The sequence below is a fragment of the Pseudorca crassidens genome, chromosome 5, assembly GCF_039906515.1.
Source record: "Pseudorca crassidens isolate mPseCra1 chromosome 5, mPseCra1.hap1, whole genome shotgun sequence".
NCBI classification, from domain to species: Eukaryota; Metazoa; Chordata; class Mammalia; order Artiodactyla; family Delphinidae; genus Pseudorca; species Pseudorca crassidens.
The window spans coordinates 136,394,673-136,406,920 of NC_090300.1; positions in this window are offsets into that span (position 1 = coordinate 136,394,673).

The window sequence follows — 12,248 nt, forward strand, 5'->3', positions numbered from 1 at the left end:
CCCATGATCATGTCTGCACGATCACGTCTTTGAAGCCACTTCTTCAGATGAGAACGTGCCTGCCACCTTCAGATGGGGCTTCAGACAAGTTGGTCCCTGGCCACTGGCTTTCCTGTGCTGTAGATGTGGTGGGTTCTCTTGATCTTCAAGGAGACACCTTAGTGCTGATAACCATCTGACTATCTTCTTTTCTTCTCTCTGCCCTTCATTTCTTTCTTTCACCATTTTTTTAAACTTTATTTTTTTATATAATTTTTAAAGGTTCTGTTCCATTTACAGTTATATCTTTCACCAGCATTGAGAGAAAATCTGAGTGCCTTTTAAAAACAATTATGTTTTACTCTTATTACGGTTACCCAAATCCATTCCATATTTTTCCAACACATTTTTTTTTTTTTTTTTTGGGGGGGGTATGCGGGCCTCTCACTGTTGTGGCCTCTCCCGTTGCGGAGCACAGGCTCCGGACGCGCAGGCTCAGCGGCCATGGCTCACGGGCCCAGCCGCTCCGCGGCATGTGGGATCTTCCCAGACCGGGGCACGAACACGCGTCCCCTGCATCGGCAGGCGGACTCTCAACCACTGCGTCACCAGGGAAGCCCTCCAACACATTTTAATGGTAGGAGCTTCACATTTTGGTCTTCCTTATAAGCATTACTTACTTATAGATCAGAGCTGCCGAATAGAATTTTCTGCAATGATGGAAATATTCTATAACTGCCCTCTCCAATACAGTAGCCACTACAGGTGGCTCTCGAGCGCTCAAAGGTGATTAGAGGGACTGAAAAATGGCGTTGTTGCTTTTAGTTCATTTCAACTAATGTCAGTTTAAATAGCGGCATGTGGCTAGCGGCTCCAGTATTGAACCCTGCCGTGGTAGACCATGGCTGTATCTCCTCCCCCTCTACGCGCTCCAAATCTCAATTCAGTGGAGTTTTTCCCCTTAGGCGATCCAGGCACACTTCATCACCCCCCTCTAGCCTCCTTGACACCAGAGAAAGTAAGCAAACACCCAGCTTACTGCCCTGCAATTTCTCTGCAAGCTCTCAGACTTCTTCACAGGGCAAGTTGTAAGGTAGGTTGGGAAAGGCTTATTGAAATGTCAGTAATACAGGAGAGAAAATGTCGCTTCTTCGCCAAGAACTTTCTTTGTTGACACAACAGGTTTATCTGCATATGTGTAGAAGGAGACAATGGCCAGCTCTGAAATGGAGTTCCGGAATCCCGGGTGGGTTATATTTCTATGCCAGTTTCATGTACGTTTAAACTAATGTAAGTTATTAGAGATTTATGCATGCTTGAAGGTGCAATATTACAAACGTTTTAGGAGCAAGCCTGTGGGAATTACAATTACATAACGAGAGAAGAATTTGAAGAGTCCTGGGTTTGCACGGAGGAAAGCAGCTCAGGCTGGGTTTAAGCTTCTGACTGAGGCACCATCTCTCTTGGACAGAATACTCCAACTGTAATCGGGTGATATTGGCAAAGACCTGTGAGGGAGGTGACTGGGAAGCGTCCATTTACACAAACAGGCTCCTGGCAAAAGAAAGGCACAAGGAATTTTCAGGGTGGAAAAAACAAAATGCATACTTTTTGGTAGAAGTCAAATGCAATTATTAAGCCCCGAAAACAGAAAGTGGCTAGAAAGGCGATACAGCTCAGACAATGCTCTACACATGCAAAAGCTCTAAGGACCCAAGAGAGCTCATCAGTGTCAGGAAAACAAGATAGATGGGGATTGCCTGAGACTGAGTGTCAGACAGTGACCACGTAAGGAAACAATTCCCAGGTCTGGGGAGGAGTCCTTGGTTAAGGTGATACAGCTCAGACAATGCTATACACATGCAAAAGCTCTAAGGACCCAAGGGAGCTCATCAGTGTCAGGAAAACAAGATAGATGGGGATTGCCTGAGACTGAGTGTCAGACAGTGACCACGTAAGGAAACAATTCCCAGGTCTGGGGAGGAGTCCTTGGTTAAAATAGTGGGGGGTACAGCCCTGCATTATTCTGCCACCCAGCTGTTTTAGTCAGCTTGGGCTGCCATACCAGAATACTATAGACTAGATGGCTTACATGACAGAAATGAACTTTTCTCACAGTTCTGGAGGCAGGATGCTGGCCAATTCGGTTTCTGGTGAGAGCTGTTTTCCTGGCTGGTAGGTGGCTGATTTCTTGCTGTGTCCTCTCGTGGCAGGGTGGAGTGAGGGAAGGAGAGAGAGAAGGGAGGGAGCAGGGTGGGGGTGTGGGGAGACAGGGGAGGGAAAGAGGGAGGAGGGAGACAGAGAGAGAGAGAGAGAAGCACTCCGTTGTCTCTTCTTATAAGGGCACTAATCTCATCATGAGGGTCTCACCCTCATGACCTCATCTAACCCTAATCACCTCCCAAAAGCCCAATCTCCAAATACCATTACATTGGAAGTTAGGGCTTCAACCTATGAATTTGGAGGGGAAGACAAATATTAAGTACATAACATCAGTCAGTCAACAAATATTTATTAAGCGCCTACTATGTGCTATAGTTGTGCTGATGAGTAAAACACTGTCTCTGCCTCAAGGAGCTCAGTGCAAACAATAGACAAACTGCTAGGAGTGCACAGAGGATGGGGGACAAACTCTACCTGGGAGAAGATATCATGGGAAAGCGACGTTTGAGCCAGTCTTGAAGGATGAGGGAGGCACAGAGGGGGTGATCCCAGACAGAGGTGACAGAAGTGCCAAGTCAGGGAGGTGGTCAAGGCACAGTGTGTGCTGAGGTCTGTGTTGATGTGTTGGGTTATGCTATTGGGGATGGTGACGTGGACCAGGAGAGGTGAGCAGGAGATGACATCAGTGGCCTTGGAGGAAGGGCTAGGTGTGCCATAAGGACTTTGAACCTGATCCCAAAGGAAACAGGGAGGCTGAGAGCTGTACAAGGGTTTTATTTAACTTATTTATTTGGCCACACTGCGCAGCTTGTGGGATCTTAGTTCCCTGACCAGGGATCGAACGCCGGCCCCTGGCACTGAGACTGCAGAGTCCTAAACACTGGACTGCCAGGGAATTCCCTCTAGAAGGGTTTTAAACAGGAGAACGTACAGGTCTATGCGTAGGAAGCTAATGGGCATTGTATTAGTTTGTTGCCATAGCAAAATATCACAGACTGTGTGGCTGAAACAACAGACATTTATTTTCTCACAGTCCTGGAGGCTCGAAGTCTGAGATCAAGGTGTTGGCAAGGTTGGTTTCTTCTGAGGCCTCTCCCCTTGGCTGGTAGATGGCCACCTTCTCCCTCTGTCTTCACACGACCTTCTCTCCATGTGTGCATGTCTGTGTCCAGATTCCCTCCTCTTATAAGAAAAGCAGTCATCCTGGATTAGGGTCCCCCTACAGACTTTACTTTAACTTATATACTCTTTAAAGACCTTATCTCCAAATATGGTTACATTCTGAGGTACTGGGGGTTAGGACTTCTACATGTGAATTTCTGGGGGGGACACAACTAAGTCCATAGCAGGCATACAGGTAAGAAAGACTGGTAGGTAGTGAAATGAACCACTTATAAAGCTCTTTTGTACAAGTCCACTTGGTGGATGATGGTGAAGACCTGACTGGGGGCCGTGGCGGGGATGGAGAGGAGGCGGTGGATTGGGAAGGTACTCGTGAGGTAGGTTGAATAGCAATAATGGGGGAGGGGAGAGGTAGGTCAAAATCCTGGGCCATTTCTACAGTGGACCTTTTGAGAAGAGGCTGGTGGCTGAAACCAAGGCAGGGAATTTAGTAGAAGGGACAAGTTTGGAGCCCTTAACTCAGAATTCCTACCTAGTGTCAAACAAATGAGTGTAACCCCGTAAGTTTAGGATGTAACAGAGACACTGATTGCAAAGTAATGAGATCCACCCCAGTATAGCACCCCGGATTTGTTGCCTAGCTAGGAGTTGGACACTTTTGGTGTCTTATCCCAGGACTCTTCATCCTGCTAATAAATTCTGCTTCTCCGTATGTCCAAGACCTTGCGCATGTACCTTGACCAGGTCTGAACAAATGGACCAGTATGTTTCCTAATATCCCAAAGAAGTGGTGGGTGACAGGTCTGATTTTTGGGAACAGCGTTACCTAGAAAAATCACTGGAGGGACCTAGATGCTGTCAGAGTGCTCCTTTGTTTCCTCTTAAAAACCTCATTGTTTCTTTCTTTCTTTCTTTCTTTCTTTCTTTCTTTCTTTCTTTCTTTCTTTCTTTTATTTGGCCACACCGCACAGCATGCGGGATCTTAGTTCCCTGACCAGGGATCGAACCCAGGCCCTTGGCAGTAAGAACTTGGAGACCTAACCACTAGGCCACCAGGGAATTCCCTCATTATTTCTATTTTCTGCATTCTCAGCATTGTAAGGTCAATCTGTATGACATTACTTACATTATAGACTTGTTTTTGACTCAATGCCGGAGGCAACCGGACGGGGCAGATGTCTGATTTCATTGGAAAATAGCTTCCAAGCCTGAGTAACTTCTCAAACGAAACGTCTAAAGCCTCGCTCTCGAGTCATCACCCCAGAATTGGACTCGTCTGCTTTTCTTCTTCCATGCTCCTTCATGCTCCTGGCTCAGTGCCACGGGGATTTTCCTCTAAAATACTTCCCAGCACCTTGAGCACGGCACCGCCAAGCACCAGGTAAGAGGGGAGAAGGCAGTGGAGACGAGAATGGCAGAGTGCCTGCTTCCAGGAGCGTACAGTCTCACGAAGGGATGAGACAAGTACAGGACTTAAAATGGGACTCTTGTCTCAGTTTTTTTTTTTTTTTTTCCGGTACGCGGGCCTCTCACTGTTGTGGTCTCTCCCGTTGCGGAGCACAGGCTCCGGATGCGCAGGCTCAGCGGCTATGGCTCACGAACCTAGCCGCTCCGCGGCATGTGGGATCCTCCCGGACTGGGGCACGAACCCGCGTCCCCTGCATCGGCAGGCAGACTATCAACCACTGCACCACCAGGGAAGCCCAGGCCCCAGGCCCCAAGTCAGTAGGTGAAAGAGCACATTCCAAGGTGAGGTGTGTGGTTTCCCAGCCAGGACTGCAAAGGAGGTCATTGGAAACCAGCTTCAAAGCCGCCAGCTGATCACCTATAGCTGCAGCCTATACAAAACATCCAAGAGGCTGAGAGAGGGGCTGGAGGTTAGTGGAGGGTTGCTTTGAAGAGAAATAGGCAGCGTGCAATATGCTTTACCCGTCCATGGAGCAGGAGTGGGGTGCTACCTTCTTTCCTCAGTCTGTGAGGGTAGCTTCAAGTGATGCCTTTTGGAGATGACATTCAGTGTCCCAGGAACTTAGGTCACTCAGGGACCAGAGTCGGATTCGGGCCTGTGGATGCTCACAGGCAGGGGGCTGGCTGAGGCCACAGAGAAGAAGCCCGTGTGTCGGCAATTCCGATGACCACAGGCCAAAGATGCAAGTTCAAAGCAGAGCAGGGGTGAGCCACGTGAGAGAGAGCCCTGTGAGATTGTCATGGAGAATTCTAAGAGCAGAAGGAACTGAGAGGTATTGCTAGGTGACCAGGGACCAAGGGAGGGCTCTTAGGTGACCAACTAGATGGGATGCTTCTGCCTGAAGCAGGTAGAAAATATCCCCAGTTTCCAGGGGAAGGGGGAGCAGGAGGGATGCTCAGAGAAAGAGGTGGCTTCACACACGAGCTTTGGCTGATGGATACTTACCTTTGCCCCTCTTGATTCTAACCATGGAGAGGTCAGAAAGCGCAGACAAGGTGAGGGAAGGAGAGAAGAAACCAACCACATGCTTCCAGGTGCCAGCCGGAAGGAGACCTCAACTGACCTAGGGAGGAGTTTTAACTTTAAAATGGAGATTTGACTGTTATATGGGTTGGACGTTGGGAACGCCAGCGGGAACGTGAGCTGGAAGCCACGGGGCCTACCTGAGATTTCATCTGGGAGCGGGGGACGATCCAGCCCCTGTGGCGCTGCTCTGTGAACAGGTCAGACAAGCCCTTTCAGGGGAAAGAAAACATCACTTCTGATTGTACCTAGTGAGTCCCTCTCATTGGAGTACTAGTTATATGCACGCATGACAGTGATCTAAAACAGAAAGACACGCATGTCCCTTGCTCTCTCAGCACATACTCACTGGACACCAGTTACGTGCCAGGCTCAGAGCTGGCTCTAGGGACCAACAGAGAACAGAACCAAGCAAGGCCCTCAGCCTCCCCGAAGCTGACAGGCTAGTGGGGAGACACTGGACCCCCCCAGACAAACTGACATGCAGCATATTTTGAGAATTTAACGAGGAAAGCGTCACACAGGGTGGCATGGGAAGGAGGAATGGCTTTGGGAATTCCCTGGCAGTCCAGTGGTTATGATTCCGGGCTTTCACTGCTGAGGGCGCAGTTCCAATCCCTGGTCGGGGAACTAGGATTCTGCCACAAAAAAAAAAAAAAAAAAAAAGGAAAAGAGGAATGGCTTCACGGAAAAGAGATAACTGGGGTTGGGTCCTGCAGAAACTGACAGCCCTGGCTGGGCAGCAGTGGGCGGGCAGGCTCTCCAGACAGAACGAAGAAGTGTTCCACACACGAGGGGAGAAGAACAGTCTGGGTGAATAAGGGCACAGAGTGTGCAAAAGGCCAAATGAGCGTGATTCCATTCATACGAAATAGAATGGAATAGGCAGATCTATATAGAGAGAAAGTTGATTACTGGTTGCCCAGGGTTGCGGGGCAGGGCTTCTTTTTGGGATGATAAAGTTTTCTAAAATTAGACTGAGATGATGGTTAGCTTAAATATACGAAATGAACTAACACCATTGAATTGTACACTTTAAATGGGTGAATTGCATGGTATATGAATCATATCTCAAAAAACCATTAAAAAGTCACAGCACAATAAATATAGAATGATACAAGCTATAGAAAATTCAGAACCTGGTGACGCTAAACAGTATGCCATTTAGAAATAGGTGGCAGGGAATTCCCTGGGGGGTCCAGTGGTTAGGACTCCCCACTTTCACTGGAGAGAGCCCGGGTTCAATCCCTGATTGGGGAACTAAGATCCTGCAAGCTGCATGGTGCAGCCCCCAAAATAAATTAATTAATTAAAAAAAAATCTAAGTCATAACTACATTATTTAAAAAAAAAAGGAATAGGTGGCAAAACTATAAAGAAATCAAGGGAATGGTTCTGCAGATGTCAGGGGAGTGTCAGCTCTTGGAGTCAGGAGAATAACTGAGGGGGGCGGGGAGTGGGGAGCAGAGAGATGAGTGGCCATCTAACAAACTCCACATATCCGTCGAGTCTTACCGTGAGTGGTGGTTTCCCAGGTGTGGTCCTTACAAGAACAATTTGTACATCTCTTATGAACACTCTCGAATGTATGACCTGTTTCAAAACAAAGAAAGGAAAAAGGGGAGGAGGAGGCCAAAGAAAGCTGGACCGAAACGCACTTGAGGACTCACTGTGCAGGGTCTAGAGCGCCAGGTGAGACGTCTGCACCTAATGGAAACACCGGGGAGCCAGTGAAGGTGTCTGAGCTGAGGGGATGACAGCGGTGGTTTAGGAAGGGGTCCAGGCTCTGTAGGCAGGATGCATGAGAGCAGGGAGGGGCTTGAGATGCAGGGTCTAGGAGGAGTGAGAGCAAGGTCTGAGCTTGCGCAGTGGGGCAGTGGAGGGGCGGTGCCGTGGGAAGGGTGTGAGTCCCACCACCACATGGAGACCAGAGGATGAAAGATGCCTGGGAGGATGGGCTGCGGGGCAGCCCGTGGGCAGAGATAGTGGGGGAGAAGGGGCTGGGAGAAAGAGAAGATGAGCAGTTTAACTTTGCACGTGCACATAGGAGTATAAGAAAATATTACAAAACAAGGCATTTCAGGAGACTGCAACTATAACTCTTGGCACATTGTAGGTTCCTGGGTAATTATGGGGTCTTTCTGAGTTCTGAGGGCTTGGTTCCTCGAGGAACATGCCCCTCTTTGTAGTTCCATCCTGCGCGGTATCGTGGTCTGAGCTGCAGCCCTGGTTCCCACAACTTCCCCAGATGCAGAACTTCTTGGGGATGGGGGCAGGGGTGAGGGGGGAGTGGGGGGAGGTGGAGGGGTGAGGGGGGTTGTAGCCTGGGCCTTGGAGGTACAGATTTGAGAGGATGCTTTCTTGCTCTCCGGCTCCCAAAATTCTCCCTGAGCTCTCAGACGTTCCAACTTCCCGTCGCCCTGGGAACCTTACCTGGCATGGCTTGTGAGAGGAGCAGTGGTAAAGTCCCCAGGAGGAAGAGCCTCCTGGGCCAGGGCATGAAAGATGAATGGGTGGGGGAAGCAGGTGTGCAGGTGAGTGACAGGGTCAGTGGAGCCACAAGCATGACAGCTGAGTCCCAAAGGTAGGCAAAGGCCAGATTGTTTAAACAGGTTGGACTCAATCCTTTTCCATAAGGCTGACTGAAACGATTGAAGGTTTTGAAGCAGGGCAGTGATACGACTGGTTTCTACCTGTGTCTAATGAGCATTTACTACATGCCAGGAGTCGTTCAGATTTTTCAGATACGTTGTCTCATTTAATCTTTTCAGTGGTTCAGTGGAGGCATGTACGATCCATCCATCCAACCAGTTTTTTAAAACCGAAGACAGCTTCGGGCCAGTCACTCTATTCACGTTCTTTGGACAGATGTGGAAACTGAAGTGTCCTCACTCCTGGAAGGTCAAAACAATTTCTAAAGGCTGAAACTAGAAAGAGGTTTGGCTGGGATTCAAACCCAGGAAATCAGACTCTTCCACTGGGCCAGAGACGTTGGTCAGTTGAGCCCGCCTCTCAGGGTGGGGCTGCGGTCCTGGGTGGGTCCTAAAGGCAGCAAGGTCAGCTGGGGTCTTGAGGCATGAGCTGATCCTGAGTAAGAGGAGGGGGTCGGTGAAGCCACTACAGGTGAGGTGAACAGGATGAAAGGCACATGTGTAGATGAACTTGGCAGACCTGGTTACCTGCCATTTCTCTGCTTTCTTTCTCTGATTTTTTTTTTTTTTTTGAGAGGGTGAGGAGGCAGCAATATGCCCAGCTCTTAGGGATGAATTGGGATTGGTTTTAAGCCAATCATGGCTAAGCTAATCCTGTTTGCTATGCACTCACTTTTGCTGTAGCCAGTGAGGGGTCATGTGACCAAGTTGCTTAGTGAGACAAAGGGGAAGTCTGTTGAAGGCTTGTGAAAAGTATTTTGATTCCCTTGATGGAAGGCAGGAACATCAGCCCTCTCTTTCTGACTGCCTCACTGCATCCTGACTTTGAAGGCAGCCATGAATCCAGGAGCTGTGGCAGCCATCTTGTGACCATGAAGCAACAGACACAAAGACAAAAAGCCAACAAATGGAGGGTGGCAGAGTAGAAAGTGCTGGGTTCCTAATGAGCTAAACTAATGCCAGGCCTTCCCTCTGGACTTCTTAATATGTGAAAAAAGTAACCCCCTAGGAGTTTACAGTTTTTCATTACCTCTAGCTGACCATGTGCTAATTGCTATAATAAGCACAGCGAGGAGAAAAAAGGAGAGAGAGGCGAACTTATTTGGAGTGTAGGGTGTTGTGTTGGGCACCAGTGGGAACGTTGCTTTGTTTTCTAATTTTTTTGTGTTGTAAATCTTGAAGACAGTGTCATATTTTCTTTTCTGTTTCTTCCCTTCCCGCAGGTACTTTCCTACCCCCTGCCCACTTTCCTTTAGGCCACATTAAGCCCACATGCTTCATGACTACTGGTTTGGAATAAAGAAATTTCTCCTTTGTTGATTCTCATTGTACCTTTGTCAAGCTATCAAAAATATTCCAGGGCAGAGGGCAGAGACCTAAACTCTTTCATTGTGCTCCTGAGGCCTTTTACAGATGCTTTGCTTATCATTTTGTTTAGTGCCCAGAGGGAGTCTGGTAATTTAGAAACTTAAAGAAAAAAGACCTCAAACAGGAAAAGTCATAAAAGAATTTGGAGGGGGGAGGAGGGCAGTTGTTAAAATAATTAGAAAGACAAAGGAAGAAAGCTAAAGAAAAGATGAAAGAGAGAAGCTTTTGTAGCACTATGGCTTTTCAAGGCCCTCGCCAGTTATTCTCAGTAATGACTCCACGACCTCTCCCCAACCCAACACACACTTTCTGCCTAAATCCCAGAGTGGACCGATGTCTCTTCTATCAATGAAGATGCATTTCTGAGATACCTAATTATTATAGCTTTCTATGGCAGACACCGTTAGTTACCTGCATACAGCTGTTACCCCAGCTTCCCTTCTTCCACGTGAACAGAATCCCATTTTTAATTACTCTCCAAAGTGTGGCAATGCTATTCAGGTTAGGACGGCCTTGCAGTGGCCCCAGGCACAGAATAGGGAATCTTGTTTTCCCTTCCCAGGGTTTGGTTTATGAATGGGTTTGTGACACAATGAGATGAGAGGGGAAATCTGGTAAGGATCTTAGAGGAAATTTTCCTTTGTTTTTAAAAGAGGTGGGCATGCTCCTTTTTCAGCTTCTTGTGTGGGTTGTAAAGAGGTGATGCCTGGGGCTTCCCTGGTGGCGCAGTGGTTGAGAGTCCGCCTGCGGATGCAGGGGACACGTGTCCCGGTCCGGGAAGATCCCACATGCCGCAGAGCGGCTGGGCCCGTGAGCCATGGCCGCGCGTCCGGAGCCTGTTCTCTGCAACGGGAGAGGCCACAGCAGTAAGAGGTCCGTGTACTGCAAAAAGAAAAAAAAGAAAAAAAAAAGAGGTGATGCCTGGAAATATGGTAGCCTTTTTGGGACCATTAGAGGAGCCCACCTAAAGGATAAACCAGCATACCGAGGATGGTAAAAAGGAAAACAGTTAGTTTGGGTCCTTGATTTTTTTTTTTTTTTTTTTTTTTTTTGCAGTACGCGGGCCTCTCACTGTTGTGGCCTCTCCCGTTGCGGAGCACAGGCTCCGGAAGCTCAGGCTCAGCGGCCATGGCTCACGGGCCCAGCCGCCCCGCGGCATGTGGGATCTTCCCGGACCGGGGCACGAACCCATGTCCCCTGCATCGGCAGGCGAACTCTCAACCACTGAGCCACCAGGGAAGCCCGGGTCCTTGATTTTTTGGTCTCCATATTAACCAAGTCTGGAAATATTCCCCTTTTGAACTTAACTTACTATTATTTGACTGATAAAAAGAAAAAAAAAAAAGAGAGACATCTGCTTTTAAGACTGGGGTAGAAATATCCAAGATGAACCTGGAGCATCTTGTGGTGCCAGAAAATAAGGAAGTGCTACCAAAAACCCCACTACAACTGCCACCCCCCTCAATGGTGGAGATGTGTCAAAGGGACACAGCTGAAAGAACCCCCAATGGCCAAAGCTGGGACAATTTGAGCACAAAATAATTAAAGTATATTGGATTATAACCCAAAGTATAAAATAAATATCCATTAGTACATACTAATATAAAAAGTGGCTGAATAAATAAATGAGGGAAAAAAATCTCCTGTGCAGAAAGTTCCAAATAATTTATGTAGATATTATGTTCTCAAGGAGATGGTGCATAAAAACCCACTCCTTAAGTGTGCAACATACAAAGGGACTTTCTTCTAAATAGTATGATATGGAAAGGGAGGAGAAGAGGGTAACTTTTCAGTGGAGAGTCCTGACACATACGATCTCAGCCAGTGGTCAAGGTCAACATCAACAGTGTTAAGTCATACTGATAGTGTGTACCCTTGATATAAGATAATGAGAACCGCACTTTATCTCTCTGGTCTTTTTTCCCCAGACCCATAACCCCTGTCCAATCATGAGACAAAAATCGGACAAACCCAAATTGAGGCACATTCTAAAAACTTCCTAATTAGTACTCCACAGAACTATCAAAGTCATCAAAAGCAAGGAAAATCTGAGAAACTGTCACGGGAAGAGGAGCCTAAGGAGTAATGATGACAAAATATAATGTGGTATCCTGGATGGAATCTGGAACAGAAAAAGGATGAGGTGAAAAATAGAATTTATTATACTGAATAAAGTATGAACTTTAACTAATAATAATGTATCAACATTGGTCCATTAACTGACAAGTTCACGATACTAATGGAAGATGTTAACATAGGGGAAAGTAGGTAGGACATATAGGAATTCTCTGTATTATCTTCACAAATTTTCTGTAAATCTAAAACTATTTTATTTATTTATTTATTTATTTATTTATTTATTTATTTATTTATTTATTTATTTACTGGCTGTGCCACGCGGCTTCTGAGATCTTAGCTCCCCGACCAGGGATTGAACTCAGGCCCTCGGTAGTGAAAACACGGAGTCCTAACCAC